Raw genomic sequence first — 8,907 nt, forward strand, 5'->3', positions numbered from 1 at the left:
AAACTGAGAATTGAAATTGGTTTTTGCCGTTTTGGGAGGGAAACGGAGCGGGTAGGAGCCGTTTTCTCTGTGGCTTGATATCCAATCATATTGTGACGCGTCATATGGTAATGATGGGTTCATGACGTGGCGAGTTTGAAGCACGTAAATTTTGTATGAACAATTAAATTAATTTATTACCATTACCGTTTGAGGTTTGATGCATGGATGGATTGTGTGTCAAACTGTCAATTGGTCAAAAACATTTGAATTTCAAAATGGAAAATTTGATAATTTATTTATGCAATTAATAATGAGTGGATTTTTTAATTAATACAATTAATGTGACATTTTGACCGGCCAATTTTAAATTTTTACTAGTTTTACTTTGGCAGCTATTATTAGTGCACTGACATTTTATATATTCGTCAAATTATATCTATTTTTGGATTATTATTTGAATAATTACTATAAAATATATTTATTTTTGAATTAATAATTAAATTTATTTTTAAAAAATAAAATACTTTTTTATTTTTAAAAATTTTTTAATCAAATTAATCCTTTAAAGATTGTAAATTAATCATATTTGTTTTTCAATTATTTTATTATCAATTTTTTTCAAAGATTGATGTTATAGAACATTAACTGATAATATATATTAATAATATATATAATAGCTGATATGTCTAATTAGATATTGACTAAATATATTTATGAAAATTTATTAATTAGTTATTTTCTCTAATTACAAAAATTATATTCTTAATATGACCTAGTAACTAAATTGATAAATTTTCGTAAACATATTTAGTCAATGTCTAATTGAACATGTTATGCGTCATGTATGTTATTAGTTAACATTTTACATCATCAATTATTGACGAAAATTGTGAGTAGAATAACTGAAAGACAGATATGATTAATTCTTAATCTTTGAAAGATTAATTTGATTGAAAAAAAATTTCAATAACAAATTTAGAAAATGCCTTATTTTAATTTTTAAAAATTAATTTAACTAATAACTCATTTATTTTTTATTAATATAAAATTATATAATTAGATAAACATATAAAACTATTTTACTCTAATAATATCACATGATCAAAATATATTTTAAATAATTGTTGACATAAATTCTCAAATAATATTTTATATCAATAAAAAATAATATTAAACATGATGGGTGAATTCTATTAACAGTAATGATAGAAAATTTTTAATTATTATTAATTATTTTTGTTGATAGAATTTTATCTCCAATATGTATTATAGATGCAAACAACAGAAGTAGAACTAGATCCTTATTTTTAAGGAGGTGAACATTTTTTAAAAATTAATAATTTTACGATGTATTTTAAATATTTTTAATTATTTTTTTATAATATTAAAATGATTCAATAAATTTTTATTGACTATATCTTAAATTGTTATAAAAAAGTTTAGTGAAAAAAAAGTACATTATTTGAATTTAAGCACTCCATACATATCATTATTATACACATTACTTTGTTACTTTATACCCTTGTACTTTTTAAACAAATATAAAAAATAAGGTTGTTTAGGAAAAAAAAATAGATAAATTTAATTTGCAAAATTTTCTAAAAAAATTAACAAACTATATATTTTTTATTTTGTTTTAAACGGTTAATTAAACTACATCAATTGGAATTTAACTCCTAATAAAAAAATCCTAACAGAGAAGGAGAGAACGGGGGCGAGCGGTTGAGGGTGAAACACGGTGAAGAAGATGGTCATGCCATCGAAAGAGATAAGAGGGAGAGCGTGGTGGGTGTGTATCCAGTGTTAAGGAGGGTTCTTCTCGAGAGGGGTTAGAAAAGTCATCCAATGTCTCTTTTCGAGATAAAGTCATTGGTGCAGAAAAGTCTAATGCCTTTGCATTAGTAGGGTCTTTATATAGTATCGCGATGGTCACAGGTAAACAGGGTGATTCTCGTCCACCAAGTATCAGTTTTACCAAGGAGGCAAAGAGCTGTCTAGCTGAACCTTATAAGGAAGCCATCGTGATCAAGGTGCTGGATAAGCATTATGGCTACACGGCTCTCATGCATAAGCTTCGGATAGTATGGCGCATCAAAGGAGGGTTTGATTTGTTGGATGTGGGGTTTGGATATTTTTTTGTTAAATTTAATATTGCTGCAGATCGTGAGAAAGTCATTCTTGGTGGCCCGTGGTTGATAGACGGTCACTATGTTACAGTAAAGCCATGGGATGTGGATTTTAGGCCTGCGAAAAATCCTTTGGATCAACGCTAGTGTGGATTCGAGTCTCGGGACTTCCAATTTGGTGCTACGAGGAACAAGCAATGCTGCGAATTGCTTCTGCAATAGGGATTCCGGTGAAAGTAGATTTGGCCACTAAGCTTGCAGAAAGAGAAAAATATGCCCGAGCTTGTGTTCAAATTAATGTTGAGTTGCCTGTAATCAAACATATTATAGTGGAGGGTGTGACTTATGAAGTGGAGTACAAGAGTTTACGGTTGATTTGTGCTACTTGTGCACGGTATGGGCATGATAAATCGTTGTGCATGGAGAAGGAGTCCTTGGAAGGAAACGGAAATTTCTTTAGTGATGGAAAAAATAATGAAGCCCCGACACTAGTGCCACACAACAATCATGAGATTCAAAAAAAGGTTGAATCAGAAGCTCGTGATTTGGGTGAGAATCCTCGTAATTTGTGTGAGAAATTAGGAGTTGTTAAAGAGAAGGATGTGGTTACGGAATCATTGGCTCCTCACGTGCCTGATGGTCATTTAATGAGGCATGCATGGATGATGAAGAGGGCTGACAACAAGTGCTGCGTAAGGAAAAATTCACAATGGGCCAGTCATTAGGTTTGAAGGACCAAGATGGAAAGCAGCACAAGTTTAGTTTGAGAAGGGTTCCAAAGCTCAATTTGCATGGTGATGGAGGCAAATCAATTTCCATTAGGATGGGGAAGCGAGAAAAATATGAAATTGCGCCATCTTCATCACGCAAAACTCCTGTATGTCGTGGAATTTCTCTACGGAAGCGTCCTCGGCCTTCCTCCTTGCAGAACTCGCCAGTTGATAAAAATGGTGGCACAACGGAGAAAACCTTAGTAGATGAAAGCATGGCAGGTGCAGTGTCAGGGGGTCCAAAGGTGGCAATTATTGAGGATCAGAGTGTGCCAGTACCGCAGGACAAACCATCAATTGAGGTTGGTGATTCTGTTTAGAGTTTCTGTTCTTATTTATTCCGTCCCTATTATTTATGGATAGTTTAAATATGATTGTTTGAAATATTAGGGGTGCTTTTAATAAGTTAGCCCGGGTGCATTGTAAGGAACTTGTTGGGAAATTTATACCTATTTTCTTTATTGTGGTTGAAACTCACTCCCCTTTTCAGCATTTAAAATTATTTTGGGAAAGGTTGGGGTATCACTCTGTTGGTATAGTAGAAGCAGATGGGCATAAGGGAGGTATTTGGTTTCTATCCTCTATGAAGGGTGTTTGTTGTAAGTTCATTGATGCTTTTCATTAGGGTGTTACTGTTGAGGTTCACTTTGATAATTTAATTTGGAGGTGTAGTGGTATTTATGGCAGTCCTCAATTTAAGAAAATGGTTCTCCTTTGGGATTATCTTGTTGCACAATCCATGGTTTTTCAAGGACCTTGGATTGTTCTTGGTGATTTTAATGAAGTCAAATTTTCTCATGAATCTAAGGGCTATCAATTTACTCATCAAAGAGCATACATGTTTGCTACTTCATTAGGGGATAGTGGTTTGTTTGATTTGAAGACTATTGGGAGGCGGTTTTCTTGGTACAGGAGGGTGAAAAATTATGTTGACGTGGCAAAAAAGCTTGATCGAGTCTGTATAAATAGTAGTTGGTTATCTATCTTTCCAGAGGCTTATGCAGAAGTTTCAAATAGGCTTCGGTCTGATCATTGCCCTATTCTGGTGCGTTGTAAAGGTCGTCCTCAGCCTAAAGGGAATCGACCTTTCCGATTTGTTGCTGCTTGGGCTACTCATCCTGGGTATAAGGATATTGTGAACCAATTATGGTGGTTTGGTAATAGAGGGATTCATGGCAAGCTTTCGGAAGTACAGAAGAATTTACTAGAGTTTAACTCGAATGTATTTGATAACATTTTTGTTAAGAAATGTGAATTAGAGCAGCAGATTAATTATTTACAAAAGCGTTTGAAAGTAGTGGATAGTATTTATTTTCATAAGAAAGAGCAACAGTTGCTTGATGATTATAATAATACTCTAGTGGAAGAAGAGCTCCTATGGTTCCAAAAGTCCAGAGAGCAGTGGGTTAGGTTCGGGGATATGAATACAAGATTTTTTCATATTCAAACTCTTGCGCGAAGGAAGCATAATAAGATTCATAGCCTTTTTCTCAAGGATTGAGTGTGGGAAACTGATCCAGAGGTTCTGAGTATCTTACGGCACCAGTTACTATGGAGGAAGTCAGAACAGCTATTTTTCACATGAACTCTTTTAAAGCTCTGGGTCCTGATGGATTTCAAGCTTTCTTCTTCAAAGAATATTGGGAGATCATTGGTCTTGATGTTTGGAAGATGGTTAAGCAGGCATTCTCCGGTGTTACTCTTGATCCTAGAATGTTGGAGACTTTACTGGTTCTCATTCCAAAGGTTGAATCACCGGTATCTATGAAAGATTTTAGGCCAATTAGTCTCTGCAACGTAGTATACAAGATCATCACGAAGGTCCTTGTTAATAGGCTTCGTCTTCATCTTGCGGAGATTGTTGGCCCGCTTCAAGGAGGATTTATTCCGGGACGAGGAACTCCTGACAACATCATTATTGCTCAAGAAGTCCTCCACTTTATGAAGAAGACTAAATCAAAGAAAGGCACACTGGCCTTTAAGATTGATCTGGAGAAAGCTTATGACAAAGTTGACTGGAGGTTTTTATCTCATACCCTTAAGAGCTTTGGTTTTTCTATTCCTACACTTAATTTGATTATGAATTGTATCACTGCTTCTTCTTTATCTATTCTTTGGAATGTGAGTCGTCTGAATGGCTTTACTCCTAGCCGAAGTCTTAGACAAGGAAACCCTATGTCACCCTATCTTTTTGTGTTGTGTATGGAGCGATTGACATGCTTTATTAGTCATCAGGTTGATTTGGGCTTGTGGGAGCCGATTGCTATTTCTAGAGGGGGACCAAGAATATCCCACTTAATGTTTGCAGATGACTTGCTTCTATTCTGTAAAGCTACAAAGAGACAAGTGCAAAATGTGATGTTGGTTTTAGAGACTTTTTGTAAAGCATCTGGGATGAAGATTAATGTGGAGAAGTCTAAAGCGCTTTGCTCCAAGAATGTCTCTGCAACAAGGAAAGAGGTTTTCATTGGGGTATCCTCTATCAGATTTGTCCAGGACTTGGGCAAGTATCTTGGAGTTATCCTTAGCCATTCTAGGGTGACTCGTTCAGCTTTCAATGGTGTCCTGCATAAGATTCGGAGTAGGCTAGCAAGCTGGAAAGGGAGTTTACTCAATTGGGTTGGTAGACTTTTCTTGGTTAATTCTGTTGCCGCCACTATTCCCACGTACCAGATGCATGTCTCTATTTTTCCCAAAGGAATCATTAGTAAATTGGAGTCTATGATGAGGAATTTTCTTTGGAAAGGACAAGTTGATGGAAGAGGATTGAATCTTGTTAGTTGAAAGGTACTGGATACTCCAAAAAAATATAGAGGTTTGGGGATTAGAGATCTTTATTGTGTAAATATTGCTCTTCTTGGGAAGCTAGTTTGGACTTTTTTCCAGCAGCCAAACAAGCTATAGGTCCAATTGTTGGATGCCAAGTACCGATCATCTCTATATGACTGTTTTAGTTATCCTAAGAATAAGGACTCTCCCATTTGGAGGTGTCTTTGCAAGGCTTGGAAAGTGTTGAAGGATGGGTTTGCTTGGTGTATTAGAGATTTGAACCAGAATTTTTAGTTTTCTAGCTGGAGGAGAGAAGGACGGTTATCTAATGAGATGGATTATATTCACATTTCTGATTCGAATCTCCGGATACAAGATATTTGGTCGGTTGGTAGGTGGCATTTGGATACTCTTTATTCTCCTTTATCTCAAAATCTGAAAGGTAATATTCTCTCTTACAATCTAGATGAACAAGCAGGTCCGGAAGTGGGTTGGTATTGGAGTGGGTCTGCTGCCAAAGTCTATAACTCACGCAATGGTTACTTGTGGTTGTGTAAGCAGCTGTTTGGTTGGGAGGAGCGGGAGAATTGGCTTTGGCTTTGGCGTCAGCTTGTTCTGGAAAAGCATAAGTTTTTGGCTTGGTTGTGTCTTAAGGAGGCTCTTCCTACTACAAGTTTTCGCTTTAGAAGAGGGATGTCGTCATCGGATAGGTGTCCAAGATGTCTTTCTAGCCAGGAATTGGTTTTACATTGTATTCGGGATTGTCCAAAAGCTCAGCTTGTCTGGCATAGGTTGGATATTTCTTGTCATCCTTTGGATTTGAAGAACTGGTTCTTGTATCATAGCAGAGAGCATCCGTTCAAGTTCTTTTCGGGACTTTGGTGGATATGGCGAGCAAGGAATAATGACATATTTATTCCCCATGAAACTTGGCCTCCGAAAAAAGTGATTTGTCTAGCATTAACTTCAGAAAAGGAGCTTAGGAATATTTTTGAATTACAACATATGTCCCTTCCCTCTACTCTAAATGGTTTTTGGAATCCCCCACCCATTGGTACTTTTAAGATTAATTGTGATGCTAGTTATTTTGGTTCGGGTGATAGTGTTGGTTTTGCCTGTGTTATTAGAGATTGTAATGGGAGCTGACAAAGGGGGTGTTTAGGAATGATTGAGAGTAATAGTATTCTTCAAGGAGAATTGTTTACTATTTGGAGATGATATCTCTTAGCTTGGAATGTGGGTAAACGAGATGTTATTTGTGAGACGGATTGTGTGGAAGCATTTAATCTTGTTACTCAAGATGATTTTGGTTTTATTGATCCATTGGTACTCAAAATAAGAGATATCATGCATTGGAATTGGCGTGTTGACTTTCGTTTGATTATGAGAGATTCAAATACGGTGGCAAATACTATGGCAAAGATAGCGATGAAGTTACAACTTTCGCATGTGGAGCTTCTTTCACCTTGGGAGGAGTTTACAAGTAGTCTTAAACGAGATTGTCCCTCTATTTAAGCAGTTCCTTGTTTTGTTTATTTTGTTTTTCTTTGTTTAATTTATTTCGGTCACCAAAAAAAATATACACTATAAAATAAGTTTTTGAAAGTTAGAGAAGGATCAAAATGTAACATACTACTCCCTTTTTTACCATATAGCTCTGCTCTAGTGGGTAAAATTAATTATGAGCAATGCTAGGGCCAGTAACATTTGTGATTGGTAGCCATCAATAATGATTTGATGGTGTGAAATTGGTGTGAGATTTCATCCAATAGCTCACCTTTCTTTGTTGGTTACATGCTGGCCAAAATACAATAAAATTGCTGGCTCTAGACTTTTTCATTAATTATATCAGATTATAAAATTAAACAGTCGTGCTTATATTATTTGATATAGCTAAAATCTTATAATTCTATGTTAAATTCTGAAAGATTATTCTCCTATATTCTTAACAAGTAAAGTTGCATTGATAATTTTTTATTATCTAAAATAATTATTATGAAAGAATTAAATTTTGAAAAGAAAAATAAAACAAACAGCATCTCAACCATGTTGGGCTTTACTGCCTTCACATACATTTGAGCAGAATAATTAAACATTTTTATACAACATAACAAAAAATTTTCATAAATGCCAAATACATATTTTTATATATATGTGGTGGTTGATTGATGGTTAATTTTTTTGAACATGTATATAATTGTTCGGAAAAAAGATGTGAAACAATATATATAAATATACATAAATACGCGATAGCCTATTTTTTCTATTCATGGAGTAATTTTTTTTATGTTAGTGAAATGATTGATTATTTTGCTAAGAAAAGTTTGATTCTTCTGTGGTAAAAAAAAATGATTATTCTGCACAATATTTAATTATTTTAATGGTTGAATTTTTAATTTTGAAAGACAAAAAAAAAAAAACAGAAAACATTAATTATCTTAGTTTGACCTTTTATTTTTTCTTCAAAATTTTAAAAGTAAAAATTTATAAAAATAAAATAAAATCTGAACACTCAAACCAAACAAGAAGTCATTCTTTTAAAAGAAACATTATCTTCAGCAGAAATAGAGAATTTTGGTGGAGAGAATCAAATAATAAGATTTTGTGTTATATTTGTAAGAATTTTTATTTTGAAGTACTAACTGTAATTTTATATATGTATTTAATTATATAATGTCATATTAATAAAATAATTATATTTTGTATTGATTGTGTGAATAATTATTTAAAAGAATAGATATAACTATACGAAAATATAAAATATTTTACATTATCAGTGTATCTAAATTAAATTCTATTTATAAAAGTAAAAAAAAAAAAGCAAAACTTAAACCGCTTAATCAATTTAAATTTATTTAAATTTGTTTATTTTATTCAAAGCAATTTTTCAATAAAATCAAGTCAAACTGATATTGATTTTTTTTCCAGAATATATATAGTTGAGCTTTTATCCAAAATCAAATTAAACTGAACCACTAGTCACAAAAAAAAATTAAACTGAACCACTAAAACCACCAACGTAAACAGAAAATTTTATGGATAAAGGAAAATTGATTTAACATCATTATATATCATATTTAATTTTATATCTCTTTTTATCAAATTAAAGTTTAAAACATTTTGCTATCAATAGATGATTGGTTCTGTTAATATTATATATGTTGACTCTTGTTATTTTCTTCATTCAACATAACTAAATTTTAAATTTGTAAAACCCCTTCATCCTCATTAATCATTATCTTATTACTTCACGGTATCAT

At 33.2% G+C, this 8,907-nt stretch overlaps 1 pseudogene; it reads left to right on the top strand.

Moving 5' to 3' along the window:
• Positions 1-1,161: 1,161 nt before the first annotated feature.
• LOC107485387 (uncharacterized) lies at positions 1,162-7,162 on the top strand (annotated as a pseudogene).
• The last annotated feature ends 1,745 nt before the right edge of the window (positions 7,163-8,907 follow it).

Source organism: Arachis duranensis, chromosome 4, assembly GCF_000817695.3.
Source record: "Arachis duranensis cultivar V14167 chromosome 4, aradu.V14167.gnm2.J7QH, whole genome shotgun sequence".
NCBI classification, from domain to species: domain Eukaryota; kingdom Viridiplantae; phylum Streptophyta; class Magnoliopsida; order Fabales; family Fabaceae; genus Arachis; species Arachis duranensis.